This window comes from Mirounga angustirostris, unplaced genomic scaffold, assembly GCF_029215605.1.
Source record: "Mirounga angustirostris isolate CCGP_5_RB_7025 unplaced genomic scaffold, mMirAng1.0.hap1 SCAF_1, whole genome shotgun sequence".
In the NCBI taxonomy this organism is placed as follows: Eukaryota; Metazoa; Chordata; class Mammalia; order Carnivora; family Phocidae; genus Mirounga; species Mirounga angustirostris.
In genome coordinates, this window is record NW_026991709.1 from 155810689 (window position 1) to 155831687 (window position 20999).

The window sequence follows — 20999 nt, forward strand, 5'->3', positions numbered from 1 at the left end:
ATTGTGTTTAGGAAGTTTCCTTCTATTCCTGTTATTTATTTCTTTGTTTTTTTTTTAAGTAGGCTTCATGCATATGTGGGGCTTGAACTCATGACCACAGGATTAAGATTTGCATGCTCTACCAACTGAGCCAACCAGACGCCCCTCTATTTCTGTTTTTAGAAAAAGCAAGATAGTACAGTAGTTAAGAACACTGATTTTGTGCCTAGTACCCTAATTCAAACCCTGGCTCCACCACTTTTCTAGGTGTGTGGCCCTGGGCAAGTTACTTAGCTTCTTTGTGTGTCAGTTCTTCCATCTGTAAAGTAAAGCTGTGCTTGTTAGGATACAATTAGTTCATCAATATTAGGCATTTAGAATAGTACTTGGCACTTAGTACCCACTATAGCAATTATTACTATACTTAGAGTTGCTAAGTTCTATCAAGTTTTTAAAAAAATCTGTTGGTATAATTTTATGGGTCATGTCCTTTATTTTTGTAATTCACTTTTTTTTACAAGTTTCCAAATGATTGAAATTTCCTTGAAGTCCTGGAATAAAACCTATTTGTTTGTGGTGATTTTTTTTTTTTAAGTAGAGAACTAGGTTGAATTTACTAAGGATTTCCTGGCTTTCCAAAATGTATTTGGAGAGTTTCTCTTTTATTTTCTGAAAGAGTTTACATAATGTGGGAATTATTCATTAAAGGCTAAAAGTAGTGGCCAGATCCTTTTCTGGGGAGGAGGGAATTGGGAGAGATGTATCCTTAGCAACATTTTTATTTCTTCAATGGTTGTACTCTTTAGGTTTCTCCCTCTGTGTAAATTTTGGTAATATATATCTAGATATCATTTTTACTGGATTGTTAAACAGTGGCATAGAGGACTCCACTTTATTTTTAAAAGTCAGACTGAATTTATACCCAGGAGATAGTTCAGGTGGTCAAATATGATGGTAAAGGTGCTAGGAGCTGGACACTTACCCTTTTACCTCTTATGCACAGAAAGAAAATACTCCATAGCTATACTCTACATCCCCAACCCTAATTATTCAGCTTTGAAATCCAGTAGGAAAAGTCAAGAGATTATGGGTACTAAAAAGTTACTGAGTATTGTTCTACATTGGGAGACATTTCTGTCAAGGCATTAACCTCCTGGAGTGCTACAGAGGATACATTCATGAAAACCTCTAGGTGTTAGGGACAAATTGTGAGTAACCACAGGTTAGCTTTTGCTTCATGGAAAAAAAATATCCCCTGACCCTAATATTAGGACAGTTCTAGCCTGATGGGGCCTTGTGGAAGCCCTTGTCCCAGCTGTGTACAGAGAAAGTGTCATGTCAGCTGGCTCCAAGTAACTAATGGTGCAAGTATTTGACCTAGGGTCGGACAATGTGGATACTACTTACTGAACCACAACAGTCGTCCCACTAATGTATGCACAGGACCAAGTAGGATGAGGAACAGACCCCCTTTTAAGGCATGCGAATGAAACCATATGAAACCATAGTAGGAAAGAAATATATGATGACCTACCCCCTTTTCTGACCTGTTGGTCTTCCTCAAGTTTTGCTTTGTTAGGAATTGTTGGCTGACTAAAAACAATGTCTTTTACCTTAGGTGGCCCAATCCGTAGACTTAAAAGTTTCTAAGAATGAATGTACAGATGACATTTTCTGATATCTAACAGGCTTTTCCCCCAAATCCCTTCCTGTTGCATTGTCTTCTCTATAGATGATGCATTTACAGTGTATTCAGTTTCCCAACTTGGTGCCATATGGATTGTGGATGGAGATGCACAAAGCCAGTAGTTATCCAAGATTTGGTTACAATTAGGTCATTGGACAAAGTAATCACAGGACAATATATGATAAGGAGTGGTAACCACAGCTGCATGTTCAAGACCATGGAGCATAAAAGTACATGCCCAGCCATTAGATTATATACATTAATTATATACTTTGAGTCCCATTTTAGAAAAATTGAAAAATGCTGTATCCCCTTACTGAGACTATGTTGCTTACTAGGGGAGGAGGGGCCAGAACAAATGCAATTACATCATACCTGTAGTGACTCTGGCAAGTCATAGAGTATGTCCTGATGTCAAGAAGAGACCACCAGTGAAACTCTCCAGTCAGTATTCAGGCTGCTTTGGCAATGGGTAAAAATTGATGACACTCAAGCTCTCCCTTGGGAACCACACCACTGGAGCCCCTAGAACTTGAGATGTATGTGGTCTATTACAGGGGCCATTTATGGAAAAGGTGGTCATGACAGCTGCCGTGATGCTAAATGTAAAACCACTAACAACTGTAATCTCTAAGCTGTGTGTTTACTATGGCCATCTACTCTTAATAGATAATAAAAAAATGGCCATCTACATCTATTCTAGTGAGTAGTACTGGAACAATGAGATAGTTGTTTTTTTTAGGAGATCTTTGATAGCCACTTGAGAAACTCTAGACAATTCACCTCATCGTTTCCTGTTTTCCTCTTAAGTGTGGACATGTGGTATACTTGAACAGTAGGATCAGGAACTGCTGGGCAATTTCCAACCATCTGCAAGGAAAAAGAGAAGTTGCATATCTAGTGAGGGGCCTCTGATTTTCCCAGAGCAATAAGCTAGAGTAAAAGTTACTAACAGTTTCTATTGTGGCAGAGGTAAAGGTATGCCTTACCTGCCCTGTCCCAAACAAGAAGCTATGTATAACACATCTTTCTCCATTCATCTGTCGATGGACACAGGTTGCTTCCATATCTTGGCAATTATAAATAATGCTACAATAAACATAGAGGTACATATGTCACTTGAAGTGAAGTATCTTTTGATCCTTTCTAATAATCTGAGAGACACATCCTCAAAAAGATTGTGAGTTCCCAAATGGAAGCATTACATTACCACCATCTTGACCAATAAATAAGACCTGAATAACTGGATATTGACTTCATTTACCCAAATATGAGTTGGAATTTCTTTGGCTGGCAGATGTCATGATAAAGATGGAAATTGTTGAATATTTAGGTAGTTGTGACCCTCAAAATACCCACATTCTGAATAGTGATGCTGTTTTGGACTGGATGAATAGGCTTTTGTCAGGAAAAAAAAATACACTTGCAGATAAAGGCAGCAAGTTGAATAAGAGACACTGGAATTTTATTTTTAACGTGGGTCCAAGTGATTCTTATGTTTTCTAAAATTTGAGAACAACTGGGATGGAGTATTAATGAGTAATCATTACCTCCTGGGAGCAAATATGAAGTTACCAGCTTGAATCAGAATTAATGACCCTTCTCCCAAATAAAAGAAAACGTGAAAAGCAAGACTAAATTGATCATAACTGTCTTAATGAACATGAATGTTTTTCTTAAGTGTTTCCTGATAAGGTGGCAATAGTGTCATGGACTTCTACTTCAAGCATCAATGGGGGGGGGGAGGGGCTGCAAACTTCTGTTAGTCTTATTATTTCTCTGAATCTCTGTTTCTCAGTCTCCTTGAAATGTGGCAGTATTGTTGTGCCACCTATGTGAGCTAATGGATAAAAAAACTCCCGGTGTGCTCCTATTCCAACTGTCTCTTTCACATTTCCTCTTGATGTCTAGTTGGCATCTTTCACTTAACACATTCAAAACAAAACTATTGATCCTTTTCCCTAAAACCATTCCTCTTTCAGTCTACTCTGTTTCTTTCTAAAAAGGAAACTTACTCTAGTTGCTCAGATCAGTGACTGTAGAGTTATCTTTAACGAACAACCAATTCATTAGCAAATCATGTTGCCTCCCATGCCTTAAAAATACAATTGACCCTAAAACAAATGGGTGTTTTTTGAAAAAATATTTTATTTATTTATTTGACAGACGGAGAGATAGAGAGATCACAAGTAGGCAGACAAGCAGGCAGAGGGAGAGGGAGAAGGAGGCTCCCTGCTGAGCAGAGAGCCGGATGCGGGGCTTGATCCCAGGACCCTGGGATCATGACCTGAGTTGAAGGCAGATGCTTAACCGACAGCCACCCAGGCGCCCCTGAAAGGGTGTTTTTTTTTTAAACTTTTTAAAATCATGTTCAATTAGCCAACATATAGTACATCAGTAGTTTTTGATGTAGTGTTCAACGATTCATGATGTCTTTTTTTTCCCCAGCAAGTTTACTTAAAAATTTAGAGATTTATGACAGCTTGAAAAAACTCACAGAAGAACAGGGAGCCTAGAAATACCAAAAAAAAAAAAAAATTAAGAAAAAGGTATTGTAAGAAGACAATAGATGTATGCTGGTGGAGGGGCTAGAAGGTGGCAGCTACAATGATAGGAAGGCAGGCCTGAGGAGGGGCACTAGGACCTCATGGGAGGAGAGCTCTGCCGGTGAAGACAGGAGAATCTGCAGACATCAGGTGGGGACTCCATTTCAGAGATGCTGGGAGCAGCAGGGAAGGCACAACTGGCATCTGCTTCAGCTGTCACTGAGGCCTTGGGTTACAGAGGGTCTCCTCCCTCTCCCCATGAGAGGGGAATCTGGGAAGAGTGTCACCATAAATGGGGACAGGGACTCAGCTGCTTCTGGAGCTGGCCAGTCAGGAGATGGGCTTCTCATGCAGACTCCCTGCCTGGTGAGATGGAGGGGGCAGGGGTAGTGGTTTGGGGACCCAGTAGGTCAGCCCTGCCTGATTCTTGAGAGTAAGCAGAAGTCAGTCAGCCAGGGAGGTGGGGACGGTGATTGTAGAGAGGTGACTGAAAGGGGCTCTGACACAAGCTGTGTGCCCTCTGAGATAGAGGATGCACAGAGCTGCCCCTCAGTTGGAATCCAGGGTGGTCACTGGGCCCTGGCAGTCCTTCATCTTCCTGCATCTCTCCTGCTGTGTATTCCTGCTGGGGGCTGGAGGGACAGCTGGAGGAGCAGCAGACCTTGCTGCAGGCAGGGGGAAAGACCTGGAAGTCCGTGTAGTGCTGTCGTTGAAGATGGCCTCAGAGTCACCCAGATGTGCACTGGGCGTGTCCTGGAATGCTGCTTCCTCCTCAGAGGCTGGTCTTCAGCAGTGATTCTAAACCCACCTCAGAGGTGCTGGCAGTCTCAGAGGGTCCCTTGGCCTGTAAGCAGGGGTCCCCGGTCCTGTCTCCTGGTTAGAAGTATGTGAAGCTTGTTTCTGAGGCCTGCAACTGTCAAGTGCACCTGAGCAGTTCCTCCCAAGTGTGTTTCTGTCTGATGGTTACATGTGCATCCTTTCGTGCTGGATCTTCCTCTGGGAAACCATCAAAGCTGCAGCTGGACAGCAAGGGCCTGTCTGGCTCACTTTCGATGAGGACCTCTGGAGCACCTAGGCCTGAATACGGCCAGAGTGTCCTACTTTACAGCTGTGAGAAACATGAGGTGGAGCTGTATGAGATCATAGAGCATTTTATTTGGGACAGCTCTTACAAGAGATATAGGATTTCTGGTTGGACATACTTCTGAGCTCTCAGGGCTGGAGGTATCTCTGCAGGACCCAAGCCTTTTAAGAAGGAAGAGAAGCCTGCATGGACCCCCAGAAACTGAATGAAGGTGGTGTCCTCCATGCCATCAGGGTGCCTTCCCTAATAGCCCTGCCTCTCTGTGGCTGTGGGGTCTTTCTGCTGCTTGGCCGTCCCTTTCACAGTCTCTCTGAGAGCCCTCAACATGGGTTCTTTGTGGACTGGCCTTGGATATCTGGGTGCTGTGGGTGGCATAGCGGTTACTAGGTGCTCCTGTACTACAGAGGGAGTGAGATGGCACAGTGTACACGCTGAACCACTGGACATGTTTGCATTGGGAACAGATATCACCACTTTTCCCTGAAGGCCTTGCCTGCCAATTAAGGCAGAATCTATAGAACCTCAAAAGTCACATTGGAAAATGGTGCCATGAAGTTAGCCCCTACCTCCCACAAGGGTTCTCGTGGGCTCAGGGGACCCAAGCACAGGGACAGCTGCCAATCAGATGGGGATCCTACAGTGTCCCCTCCTCAATACTAGTGCCTGCCATGTGCCCAGAGGGATGCAAAGCAGGGGGAGGTGAGCTGTCCTGCTTGCATGAGTGCTGTTGGGCCTGTGTCTTCACTCTTTCACCAGATGCCTGAATCGGGAGTGGTCAGACCCAACCCGAAATGTCTCATCACACCTGGATATTAACAGAGGAAGCTCTCTGCTGACTTCAGCAGTTTGGGAGGGCAGGGTTGTGTCCTGCAGAGTGAGATGAAGAACATCTCCAAGGGCTCTCTTCAGAAATAAATCAATACACATACCTCCTCCAGGCCTGCCCATGGTGGCCCTACAGGCACCCAGAGCCCTGCCTCCAAGTTAAGCAGAGGCTGGAGGACAATAGCCCTTCCTGCTCAGGTGCATGCATGGATTAGGTACTGGTTCCCTGGGAGATGTATTCAAGGCATCTTCTAGTGGGCTGCATGGATTATGACTATACTCTTGTCTACTTCATGGTGGCAGGCAATAGTAGCTAGGCCAGTGTATTGGTTGATTACACTGTAGACCCACCCAGTAACTTGTGGAAGGGTTGAGCCTTTCATGGCAGGCACCCCACATTTACAATTTCTCTTCATGTTCCTCCTGTGAAACATCACCCTCTGCCCAGCCCCCCAAACCAAAGTAAAAGTGAACACGATAAGATAAAGATGAGAGTGTTGCCGTATTTAAAGCAAATTCATCAATGGGGGGTGAGGGTGCTAAAGAATTTGCAACAATGATAGTGATTTAAATGGCAGAGCAGTAGGAGACCCTAGGTTTCTCTTGTCCTTTCAATACACCTAGATAGTTATCAAATCATTCTGAGCTCCTGCAAAATCATTTAGAGATATCGGAAAAGAAGTGCTGCAACTCTACAAGTACAAAAGGCTACTTTTTGGCAGGTAGGAGGTGTGGAGACTTGAATCTGGGGTGATATATCTGAGGGTAGAGTGGAGGGGAGGGAGCCTGCTTAAGGAGACTACTGCCAAGTGTTATAAGTAGCAGAGAGCAAAATCGGAGCTAGAAGTCTGCTACTGTGGAGTATGTCCCTGGCTTAAAAGTGCTCACTTGGTAAACAAGGGCAGAATCCCAGGCGGGACACCGTGGTCTCAGGATCCCTGTGGTCACAAGAAGTTTGGGGGGCGGGGCACTTCCCTAACTACGGCCAGTTATGACGACCATAGTATAAGAGTGGGTGTGATTAGATGTTGCATTATGAACCATAACACACACATAATCCCATAGTTGTGGTTATCTAAAATATGTTTAGAAAAGCATTGTATTTGTGCACCTGGGTGACTCAGTCAGTTAATTTCCAACTCATGATTTTAGCTCAGGTCATGATCTCAGGTTCCTGAGATGGAGCCCTGCATCGGGCTCCATACTCAGTAGGGAGTCTGTTTGTGATTCTCCCTTTCTCCCTCTCCCCCTGCCCCTCCTCTCTCTCTTTCTCTCTCCCTTTTGCTCTCCCTCAAATATACAAATAAATCTTTGGAAAGGGAAAAGCATTGATTATACATATTTACCTTTACCCACTGCTGAAAATATATTGATTCTTTCTTCTTAATCGCTAAGTAAATAACCGGTCTGTTGCTTGCATAGTAATAGGGAAAATGTTCAAGGGATTCACAGAGTTTGAAATAACAAAGTGTGTAGATTTAGCTGCATACAGAGAAAAAGTATGGAATACAGAGTGATGATAAGAGAATTCATATAATTGGGTAATTACATGCTGAAAAAGAGGAAAAGTGACTTTTACAAATTGAATCTCTACTATGATTTTTGTTTCCTCTACAACAAATTGTATTAGTTTTTCTTAAAAATATGGTGGCTCAGGAATAGTAGAAATGGGTGGAGATGGTATTGCAAATCAAGAATGGAACTTCTCTCTTCTCAACATGCTAGGTTTATCCCCTTTCACACTGAAATTTTTCTGCCCATTCTATTTGGTGGGAAGGCTTTTCCGATATAACTTGTTTTCATAAACACAGAATAACAATGTGTGGGCGTGGAACCAGTTCGTGAAATGAACATGTCCTCTTAAATGCCACACATGCCCATGTAGTCACACACTAGTCTACACAGCAGCAGTTGGACCCACCGTGTGCAGAGGCACATTCACTCTGGAAGTTCTACAATGACCTGTCGCCTATGGGGATGTGATGATGCACACCTTGCCTTCCATTCCAACTGTCACTCTCTGAGCTGCGCAGCAGTAGTGGGGTAACAGATGACATGCTCCCCACAATGGGAAATCTGAATTGTTTTTTCTACAGGTGAGTTCATATTAATTTCCCAAAGGCTGTTCCTTCAAATGGGTTGGATTACATTAACTGAAATTATTTTCACCTGTTCTTTTACAAAGCCAGCCTCCAATTTGTCTACAGAGTTATAGAAATGTATTTTAGGGCGCCTGGGTGGCTCAGTTGGTTGAGCGACTGCCTTCGGCTCAGGTCATGATCCTGGAGTCCCGGGATCAAGTCCCACATCGGGCTCCTGGCTCAGCGGGGAGCCTGCTTCTCCCTCTGACCTTCCCCCCTCTCATGTGCTCTCTCTCTCTCAAATAAATAAAAAAATCTTAAAAAAAAAAAGAAAGGTATTTTATAATTTTGTGGCATTACTTTACATTTTTTATTCTTATATCAAGCTGCCTGCCTTAAATATGTTCCTAATCTTAGAAAAATGTATGATTTCCAAATGACAATTTTTTTCATTTGGTGGTTCATCACTTACATATTACATGCAGTGCTCCTCATAAGAAGTTCCCTCCTTAATACTTATCACCCTTTTAGCCCATCCCATACCCACCTCCCTCTACCAACCCTCAGTTTCTTCTCTATCATTAAGAGTATTATGGTTTTCTTCCCATTCTATTTTTATTCCTTCCACTATGTTATCTGTTTTGTTTGTTAAATTGCACATGTGAGGAAACCATATGGTTTTTCTGACTTTCTCTGACTCACTTGTTTCGCTGAGCATAATACACTCTAGCTCCATCTCACATCACTGCAAATGGCAAGATTTCAATCTCTATGATAGCTGAGTAATATTCCATTGTATGTATATACCAAATGCCAATTTTCTACACTGTCATACAGAGAACAAGCACAGGGAACACATTCACACTGCTTTCAAAAGATGAGGAGAATCTTGATGCCACCCCAGTGATAGACATTACAGGGTAGGAGAATTACAGGTCAAGTCTTCCTGAATTGAATGTCAAAATTGAAAGCCAGTATTAGCAGTTTATTTCCAGAAATCCTAAAACAAACAAACAAAAACCAAAAACCGGGATATCCTGTGGGATTTTTATGGGTTGATATGGATGGGATTATTGACTGCGTGAAGCTTGGGAGAATGGTGAGAAGAGACAATACCATCGGGTTGATGGGATGAACATTTGGGAGCTGAGAGTGATACTCTCACTGTGTTGTGGTCTTCAAAGAGCGATCTGGGGTGGAGTATCCAGGCTATGGGTTTGGTGGGTGTGGAGAGAAGACCCTGTTCCCAGCAAATACAGGGTCTAGAGATGGATGAGGAGAGATTTCAGAGTGTAGACTGAATATGTGGGAGGACAAGAGTAGGAAGGCACACACTCAACCAGTGCAGCCGTGCCCACTGTCAGCCAAGCCTTAGTACACACTGCTCAGTCACTCACATCATTAGTAAGACACTGAGCATCGCAGAATTAATTCATTCAACAAGTAAAGCCCTAGCCCAGAGGACCACTTTCCCATTAGCATGCTGTAACTGTTCATCTATGGTTCGTCAGTTGAAGGGAAGCTAATTCTTGGCAGAGCCATCATATAACAGTTGGTTTGGAATGTCATGGATTCAGAGTCAGTTGAGGGCTGAACAGCCCACTGGTCATTGAGGATGGTCAACCGGTCATTGAAAGGCCCTGGGAGAGAAAGCTGACAGTGGGAAAATGCTGGGGGAGGATGGCCACAGTTGTCTTTCCCTGGTCCTTCAGAAGCACTTGGTTTGGAGGAAACAATCCTATTTTCTGTCAGGGATTGAACACAGAGCCAGGAGGATGAGTTAGGTTTCAGTTATTTTCTTGGCCCAGACACCTCCTCTAGGGCGTCTACTCTCTTCCCCAGAAATTGTGGGGCAGGAGAATTTGAGAAAGTACAGAGTGCTCTTGGTTCAGGGGTCCAAAGCATTTTCTCAGGGGCCTTGGGCAGGGCTCAAGTGCTCAGATTTCTCACCCAGGGACCAACTACATTCCTGTCTCGGATCCAACACACATCATTGTGGCCAGTCCTGGGCAGATAACTTAATTTCTCTAAATTTCAAAGCCCTGCACTGTAAAATATGGGTTAGAGCCCTGGCTTTGACCCCTCTCAACAGGGCTGACGTGGCGATCACAGGAGTTGTTAATACATATTGTCCATGAGACCTTACACAACATTCCCACGTAAACGCTAAAGAGTAAGCTTTCTTCCTCCCTTGCTGTGGAGCCATCCAAGTCCCCCTCTGGAATCACCCACTACGGAGTGTGCAGCTCATTCTCTAGGTGTTCTGTATCTGAATACTTACAGAGTAATTGTGAAGCACCAGTCCTTTCCTCTCCTTAAGGCTTTACTCTTAGTAAAGCCCTTTTAGCCTCATACCTGAACACTAATTTGTAGGCCGTGTTAATATTTTCATGTCCCAGAACAGGGAACTGAGGCACAGAGGGGTCTCTATGAGTCTCTCAGGCATGTGTAGCTGCTAAATTTTACGTGAGCCCAGGCCATCAGGTGTGGTCCCTGTGCTGTGTTTCTATAATGTCTCAGTTAAAGAAAGGTGTCTGCCCACAAAACCAGTCTGTTGGGTGTTTGAAGTACACACCAAATTGCAACATCTTCCTAAGTTCAACTTTGATTCAGGAGGCCCTGCTGGGCAGCTGATGAAGAAGGGGAGGAGAAGATGACACTCTGAATAAATGATTACTAATTTCCTTACGGTCTTTTGTCAGCAAGTTGCCAACAGTGCTCTCTATTATATATGTGTTTCCCAGGATCTTGTTTGGGGGATGTAGGAAGAAATATGCATCCCCAGTCCAGAACATTAACTTCTGGCCCCTTCTGGCAGTTCAGGAAAGTCCACTTCTGGCCACGCAAGTGTACACCCTACAGATGACCAACATGAAAGTACTATGGACATTTCCCCATTTATTTGATCCAGAGTATTCTCTTTCATTAAGTTTCATATCCTTAAGACAGAGCAATCAAAATGGTAATGAACATTTTTCTGTGTTTTTTTAATGTTTTTAAATGAGGCTCTATGCTCAATGACCCAGAGCTTGAACTCATGACCCAGAGATCAAGAGTTGCACACTCCACTGACAGAGCCAGCCAGGTGTCCCATTTTTTCTGCTAATTCAAGTGTACAAATTTACATTTAATAAGCCAAACGGTAGTATTTCTAACTCTAACATTTGATACATTTTAATAGTAAACAATGTCTCCAGTGCAATGTTACCCATCACCCATTTAGCCCAACCCTGTCCAACCTCCCCTCCAGCAACCTTCAATTTGTTCGTTATATGTAAGTGTCTCTGGGGGCACCTGGGTGGCTCAGTTGGTTGATTTCCACTAAGGTCATGATCTCAGGGACATCAGGGCCCTGCTCAGTGGGGAGTCTGCTTGAGAGTCTTTCCCTCTGTCCCATCCCTCAAGCTTGCTAACTCGTGCACTCTGTGTGTGTGTGTGTGTATAAAACTATAGATATAGATAGAGAAATAGATAGATATATATCTAAACATAAGTAAATGAACCTTTAAAAAAAGAATCTGTGATGGATAACCTCCCTCTCTTTTTTTTTCTTTTATACCCTATATTCATTGGTTTTGTTTCTTAAATTCCACATATGAGAGATTCATATATTTCTCTTTCTCTGAATGACTTATTTCACTTAGGATATTACACTCTAGCAACATCCACGTTGTTTGAAGTGGCAAAATTTCATACTTTGATGATCTGTAATATTCCATTATATATATATTATACATACACACACACACACACACACACAAAACACATGACAAATTGAATCTCTACTTTCCATGGTGGCCCTACAGGCACCCAGAGCCCTGCCTCCAAGTTAAGCAGAGGCTGGAGGACTTATCCATTCAACTATCGATGGATGTCTGGGTTCTTTCCATATTTTGACTACTGTGGACATTGTTGCTATCAACATTGGGGTGTAAGTGCCAATATTTCGTGTCCTTTGGATAAATAATTAGCAGTGCAATTGATGGGTCATAGGGTAGTTCTCTTTTTAACTTTTTAACTTATTGAGAAAATTCCATGCTGTTTTCCACAGTGGCTACACCAGTTTGCATTCCCACCAACAGTGTAAGAGGGTTTCCCTTTCTCTGCATCCTTGCCAACATCTGTTGTTCCCTCAGTCGTTCATTTTAGCCATTCTGACTGGTTTGAGGTGGTATCTCATTGTGGTTTTGATTTGTATTTCCCTGATGCCGAGTGATGTTGGTCATTTTTTCATGTGTCTGTGGTCCATTTGTATGTCTTCTTTGCAGAAATTTCTGTTCATGACTTCTGCGCATTTCTTGATTGGATTTTTTGTTTTTGTGTTGAGTTTGATTAGATCTTTATAGATTTTGGATACTAACCCTTTATCTGATAAGACATTTGCAAATATCTCCTCCCATTCTGTAGGGTGCCTTTTAGTTTTATTGACTGCTTCCTTTACTATGCAAAAGCTTTATCTTGAAGAATTCCCAATAGTTTAATTTTGCTTGCCTCTGGACATGTGTGTAGTAAGAAGTTGCACTGAATGCTACCCCTGAAACTAATAATAGAGTATATGTAAAGCAAAAAGGATTTAAATGAAAAACTAAAAACATTGTTAAAGAAGAAAAGCAATTTATTTATTTTTTTTTATTCTTATGTTAATCCCCATACATTACATCATTAGTTTTAGATGAAGTGTTCCATGATTCATTGTTTGTGCACAACACCCAGTGCTCCATGCAGAATGTGCCCTCCTCAATACCCACCACCAGGCTAACCCATCCTCCCACCCCCCTCCCCTCTAGAACCCTGTTTGTTTTTCAGAGTCCATCGTTTCTCATGGTTCGTCCACCCCTCCGATTTCCCCCGCCTCATTCTTCCCCTCCCGCTACCTTCTTCTTCTTCTTCTTTTTTTTTTTTTCTTAACATATATTGCATTATTTGTTTCAGAGGTACAGTTCTGAGATTCAACACTCCTGCACAATTCACAGCGCTTACCAGAGCACACACCTGCCCCAGTGTCCATCACCCAGTCACCCCATCCCTCCCACCCCACCCCCCACTCCAGCAACCCTCAGTTTGATTCCTGCGATTAAGAATTCCTCATATCAGTGAGATAATATGATAAATGTCTTTCTCTTTTTGACTTATTTCACTCAACATAATACCCTCCAGTTCCATCCACGTCGTTGCAAATGGCAAGATCTCATTCCTTTTGATGGCTGCATAATATTCCATTGTATATATATACCACTTCTTCTTTATCCATTCATCTGTCAATGGACATCTTGGCTCTTTCCACAGTTTGGCTATTGTGGACATTGCTGCTATAAACATCGGGGTGCATGTACCCCTTCGGATCCCTACTTTTGTATCTTTGGGGTAAATACCCAGTAGTGCAATTGCTGGATCATATGGTAGCTCTATTTTCAACTTTTTGAGGAACCTCCATACAGCTTTCCAGAGTGGCTGCACCAGCTTGCATTCCCACCAACAGTGTAGGAGGGTTCCCCTTTCTCCACATCCCCACCAACATCTGTCATTTCCTGACTTGTTAATTTTAGCCATTCTGACTGGTGTGAGGTATCTCATTGAGGTTTTGATTTGGATTTCCCTGATGCTGAGCGATATTGAGCACTTTTTCATGTGTCTGTTGGCCATTTGGATGTCTTCTTTGGAAAAATGTCTGTTCATGTCTTCTGCCCATTTCTTGATTGGATTCTTTGTTCTTTGGGTGTTGAGTTTGATGAGTTCTTTATAGATTTTGGATACTAGCCCTTTATCTGATATGTCATTTGCAAATATCTTCTCCCATTCTGTCGGTTGTCTTTTGGTTTTGTTGACTGTTTCCTTTGCTTTGCAAAAGCTTTTTATCTTGATGAAGTCCCAATAGTTCATTTTTGCCCTTGCTTCCCTTGCCTTTGGCGATGTTTCTAGGAAGAAGTTGCTTCGGCTGAGGTCAAAGAGGTTGCTGCCTGTGTTCTCCTTTAGGATTTTGATGGACTCCTGTCTCACATTGAGGTCTTTCAACCATTTGGAGTCTATTTTTGTGTGTGGTGTAAGGAAATGGTCCAGTTTCATTCTTCTGCATGTGGCTATCCAATTTTCCCAACACCATTTGTTGAAGAGACTGTCTTTTTTCCATTGGACATTCTTTCCTGCTTTGTCAAAGATTAGTTGACCATAGAGTTGAGGGTCCATTTCTGGGCTCTCTATTCTGTTCCACTGATCTATGTGTCTGTTTTTGTGCCAGTACCATGCCGTCTTGATGATGACAGCTTTGTAATAGAGCTTGAAGTCCGGAATTGTGATGCCGCCAGCTTTGCTTTTCTTTTTCAATATTCCTCTGGCTATGCGGGGTCTTTTCTGGTTCCATACAAATTTTAGGATTATTTGTTCCATTTCTTTGAAAAAAGTGGATGGTATTTTGGTGGGGATTGCATTGAATGTGTAGATTGCTCTAGGTAGCATTGACATCTTCACAATATTTGTTCTTCCAATCCATGAGCATGGAACGTTTTTCCATTTCTTTGTGTCTTCCTCAATTTCTTTCATGAGTATTTTATAGTTTTCTGAGTATAGATCCTTTGTCTCTTTGGTGAGATCTATTCCTAGGTATCTTATGGTTTTGGGTGCAATTGTAAATGGGATGGACTCCTTAATTTCTCTTTCTTCTGTCTTGTTGTTGGTGTATAGGAAAGCCACTGACTTCTGTGCATTGATTTTATATCCTGCCACTTTACTGAATTCCTGTATGAGTTCTAGCAGTTTTGGGGTGGAGTCTTTTGGGTTTTCCACATAAAGTATCATATCACCTGCAAAGAGTGAGAGTTTGACTTCTTCTTTGCCAATTTGGATGCCTTTGATTTCTTTTTGTTGTCTGATTGCTGTGGCTAGGACTTCCAATACTATGTTGAATAGCAGTGGTGATAGTGGACATCCCTGCTGCGTTCCTGACCTTAGGGGGAAAGCTCTCAGTTTTTCCCCATTGAGAATAATATTCACTGTAGGTTTTTCATAGATGGCTTTTATGATATTGAGGTATGTACCCTCTATCCCTATACTCTGAAGAGTTTTGATCAAGAAAGGATGCTGTACTTTGTCAAAAGCTTTTTCTGCATCTATTGAGAGGATCATATGGTTCTTATTCTTTCTTTTGTTAATGTATTGTATCACATTGATTGATTTGCGGATGTTGAACCAACCTTGCAGCCCAGGGATAAATCCCACTTGGTCATGGTGAATAATCCTTTTAATATACTGTTGGATCCTATTGGCTAGTATTTTGGTGAGAATTTTTGCATCCATGTTCATCAGGGATATTGGTCTGTAATTCTCCTTTTTGATGGGGTCTTTGTCAGGTTTTGGGATCAAGGTAATGCTGGCCTCATAAAATGAGTTTGGAAGTTTTCCTTCCGTTTCTATTTTTTGGAACAGTTTCAGAAGAATAGGTATTAATTCTTGAAAGGTTTGGTAGAATTCCCCTGGGAAGCCATCTGGCCCTGGGCTTTTGTTTTTTGGGAGATTTTTGATGACTGCTTCAATTTCTTTAGTGGTTATAGGTCTGTTCAGGTTTTCTATTTCATCCTGGTTCAGTTTTGGTAGTTGATACATCTCTAGGAATGCATCCATCTCTTCCAGGTTATCTAATTTGCTGGCATAGAGTTGCTCATAATATGTTCTTATAATTGTTTGTATTTCTTTGGTGTTGGTTGTGATCTCTCCTCTTTCATTCATGATTTTGTTGATTTGGGTCATTTCTCTTCTCTTTTTGATCAGTCTGGCCAGGGGTTTATCAATCTTGTTAATTCTTTCAAAGAACCAGCTCCTAGTTTCGTTGATCTGTTCTACTGTTCTTTTAGTTTCTATTTCATTGATTTCTGCTCTGATCTTTATGATTTCTCTTCTCCTGCTGGGTTTAGGCTTTATTTGCTGTTCTTTCTCCAGCTCCTTTAGGTGGAGGGTTAGGTTGTGTACTTGAGACCTTTCTTGTTTCTTGAGAAAGGCTTGTATTGCTATATACTTTCCTCTCAGGACTGCCTTTGCTGCATCCCAAAGATTTTGCACAGTTGTGTTTTCATTTTCATTGGTTTCCATGTATTTTTTAAATTCTTCTTTAATTTCCTGGTTGACCCATTCATTCTTCAGTAGGATGCTCCTTAGCCTCCATGTATTTGAGTTCTTTCCGACTTTCCTCTTGTGATTGAGTTCTAGTTTCAAAGCATTGTGGTCTGAAAATAGGCAGGGAATGATCCCAATCTTTTGGTACTGGTTGAGACCTGATTTATGACCTAGGATGTGATCTATTCTGGAGAATGTTCCATGGGCACTAGAGAAGAATGTGTATTCCGTTGCTTTGGTGTGGAATGTTCTGAATATGTCTGTGAAGTCCATTTGATCCAGTGTGTCATTTAAAGTCTTTATTTCCTTGTTGATCTTTTGCTTAGACGATCTGTCCATTTCAGTGAGGGGGATGTTAAAGTCCCCCACTATTATTGTATTGTTGTCGATGTGTTTCTTTGCTTTTGTTCTTAATTGCCTTATATAATTGGCTGCTCCCATGTTAGGGGCATAGATATTTACAATTGTTAGATCTTCTTGTTGGATAGATCCTTTAAGTATGATATAGTGTCCTTCCTCATCTCTTATTACAGTCTTTGGTTTAAAATTTACTTTGTCTGATATAAGGATTGCCACCCCAGCTTTCTTTTGGTGTCCATTAGCATGGTAAATGGTTTTCCACCCCCTCACTTTCAATCTGGGGGTGTCTTTGGTTCTAAAATGAGTCTCTTGCAGACAGCATATCGATGGGTCTTGTTTTTTAATCCAGTCTGATAGCCTGTGTCTTTTGATTGGGGCGTTTAGCCCATTTACATTCAGGGTAACTATTGAAAGATAAGAATTTAGTGCCATTGTATTGCTTGTAAGGTGACTGTTACCATATATTGTCTGTGTTCTTTTCTGGTCTATGTTGCTTTTAGGGTCTCTCTTTGCTTAGAGGACCCCTTTCAAGATTTCCTGTAGGGCTGGTTTTGTGTTTGCAAATTCCTTTAGTTTTTGTTTGTCCTGGAAGCTTTTTATCTCTCCTTCAATTTTCAATGACAGCCTAGCTGGATAATGTATTCTTGGCTGCATATTTTTCTCATTTAGTACTCTGAATATATCCTGCCAGTCCTTTCTGGCCTGCCAGGTCTCTGTGGATAGGTCTGTTGCCAATCTAATGTTTCTACCCTTGTAGGTTACATATCTCTTCTCCCGAGCTGCCTTCAGGATTTTCTCTTTGTCTATGAGACTCCTAAGTTTTACTATTAGATGTCGGGGAGTTGACCTATTTTTATTGATTTTGAGAGGGGTTCTCTGTGCTTCCTGGATTTTCATGCCTGTTTCTTTCCCCAAATTAGGGAAGTTCTCTGCTATAATTTGCTCCATTATACCTTCTGGCCCTCTCTCTTTCTTCTTCTTCTGGGATCCCAATTATTCTAATGTTGTTTCGTCTTATGGTATCGCTTATCTCTCGAATTCTGCCCTCGTGATCCAGTAGTTGTTTATCTCTCTTTTTCTCAGCTTCTTTATTTTCCATCATTTCATCTTCTATATTACTGATTCTCTCTTCTGCCTCATTTATTCCAGCAGTTAGCGCCCCCATTTTTGATTGCACCTCATTAATAGCCTTTTTGATTTCTACTTGGTTGGATTTTAGCTCTTTTACTTCTCCAGAAAGGGTTTCTCTAATAACTTCCATATTTTTTTCAAGCCCAGCTAGTATCTTTAAAGTGATGATTCTGAACTCTAGATCTGACATCATACTAATGTCCGTATTGAGTAGGTCCCTGGCAGTCGGTACTACCTCTTGTTCTTTTTGTTGAGGTGATTTTTTTCCGTCTTGTCATTTTGTGCAGAGGAGAATAGATTAATGAGAGAACAAAATGCTAGCAGAGTAACCACGTGCCCAGAAAATATACTCTAAACAAATCAGAAAAGACCTGAAGCAGTGGGATAAGAAAGGGAAAGAGAGAAAAAAGAAAAAGAAAAAAAAAAAAGAAAGATAAAAACAAAAACAAACAAAACAAAACAACAACAACAAAAGGAAAACCAGAATGTGATCAAATATGATCTATATGGTATATAGGTCAGTGCCACACACTAGATTTGGGGTGTATTTTGGTCTTTTTGAAGAAAGTGCCTCCCAAAATTTTAAAGAAAGAAAAACTTATATATGTACAAAAATAAGGGTTGATATGATGAAGGGATGGAATATGACTGTAAAAATGGAAATTATAAAAAATGTTATAAAAGGAATTGATAAGAAGTTGTTTGAGAAAAGAAAGAAGAGGATTTAAAAAAAGAAAAAAGAAAAAGAGAGAAAAAAAAAGGGAGAGGATGTGATCAGGCAGGGGAATAGAAAGCACCATATACTAGAGATTTAGGGTATACTTTAATCTGTTAGAAGAAACTATCTCAAAATTTTAAAGAGAGAACAAGTTATATATATAAGCCAAAAATATGGGTAACTACTATGAAGGGATAGAATATGACTCTAAAAATGAAAAATAAAAATGTTTTTTTTTTTAAAGGGATTGATAAGATGTTGGTTGAAAAAGGGAAAAAGAAAAATTCAAAAAGAAATAATAAGACAAAAAGACAGTTAAAAAAAAATTAACTTTAAAAGACTAAAGAATCATGGTAAAAAAGCCGTGAATTCTATGTGCAGTAGTCCCCTAGCGCTGGAGTTCTGCCGTTCTCATTGATCGGTAAACTTGGTCTTGGCTGACTGTTCTCGCTGATCTTCTGGGGAGGGGCCTGTTGCCGTGGTTTCCAAATGTCTCTGCCGGAGGCGGAATTGCCCCACCCTTGCCCCCTCCCGGCTAAGTAATCTGCTCAGGTTTGCTCTCCTGGGCTTTTGTTCCCTGCGAGCTTTCCGTACAGCTTTGGAGGCGGAGAGTGAAAATGGCGGCCTCCCAATCTCCGCTCCGGAGGAGCCGAGAACTCGGGGCCCCGCTCCTCAGTGAGCCCCCAGAGAAAAGCCGTCAGTCACTCCCGTCTCCCCGCTCTCCGGCCGCACTCCGTGCTCACCCGGCCTGCGACCGCACGCCTCTATCTCCGGCACCCGACCCCGGGTGGAGTCTCCAAACCCAGCAGATCCCCGCAGTGCGCTCCCGCGCGGCTCCTCCCAGGGGAGGAAGGTGAGTCTCCCCGGATCTGCCATTTGTTGGGTCCCTGCTGGAGGAGCAGGGGCCCGACTGTGCCGCGGATCACGGTTTATGGCAACCCCGAGCTGAGAGCCCGCGCCTGGGCTCCGCCTCTGCAGCCCGCTTCCCTGCTCCGATACCTGGGAGCTCTGCCGTACTCAGGTACCCCCGGTCTTTCTGCGACCCCGAGGGTCCTGAGACCACACTGTCCCGGAGGGTTCCACCCCCCGCTTAGCCACCAGAGTGACGTCCCTCGGCGGAGCAGACTTTTAAAAGTTCTGATTTTGTGCTCCGTGGTTCTATCACTTGCCAGAAGCGGCCGACGGAGGCCCCTCCCCCGCCGTCTATCCTCCCGAATATCGCCTCGGATTCACTTCTCCGCACGTCCTACCTTCCAGAAAGTGGTCGCTTTTCTGATGAGAGAGTTGTTGCTCTTCTTTTCTTCGATCTCCTGTTGAGTTTGTAGGTGTTCAGAATGGTTTGATCCCTATCCAGCTGAATTCCTGAGAGGAGACAAAATCCAGGTCTCCTACTCCTCCGCCATCTTGCTCCGCCCCCCCTAGAAAAGCAATTTATATGATAGCTATAACATGTTGAAATTTATGTAAATATAAATAATCCTTAAAATTTAAAAAAGGGGGCTTTGAATGACAAACTGGACCAGATGGGCTTCACAGATATATTCAGAACATTTCATCCTAAAGCAACTGATACACATTCTTCTCCAGTACACATGGAACATTTTCTGGAATAAATTACACACTGGATCACAAATCAGGTCTCAACCAGTACCAAAAGATTGGGATTATTCCCTGCATATTTTCAGATGATAATGCTTTAAAACTTGAATTCAATCTCAAGAGAAAGTTTGGAAGGAACACAAATACATGGAAGTTTAAGAGCATCCCACTAAAGTATAAATGGGTCTACAGGGAAATTAAGGAAAATTCAAAATTACATGGAGAGAAATGAAAATGAAAACACAGCAGTTCAGAACCTTTGGGATAGAGCGAAGGCAACCCTGAGAGGGAGGTATATAGCAAAACAGTCCTTCCTCAAGAAAGAAGAAAATTCTCAAATGCACCGCCTAACTTTACAACTAAAAGACCTGGAGGAAAAACAGCAAACAAAACCTATATCCAGCAGGAAAAGAGAAATGATAAAGATTAGAACAGAAATCAATGAAAGAGAAATCAATAGAACAGTAGAACATATGAAGGAAAAAAATAAAAGTATTTATTTAAAAAAAAAAATCAAGGAAACTAGGAGCTGTTTTGGAAAGAATTAATAAGATCGATAAACCCCCAGCCAGACTTATGAAAAAGAAAAGAGAAAGCACCCAAATAAATAAAATCATAAATAAAACAGGAGAAATCACAACCAACACCAACGATAAAATTCATTACAACAGCATCTTATGAGTAAGTATATGCCAAAAATTAGGCAATTTTGAAGAACGTGGTGCAATGCCAGAAACATATAAACTACCAAAACTGAAACAGGAAGATATACAGATGAATGGATAAAGATGAAGTGGTAGGGTGCCTGTGTGGCTCAGTTGGTTAAGCGACTGCCTTCGGCTCAGGTCATGATCCTGGAGTCCCGGGATCGAGTCCCGCATCCGGC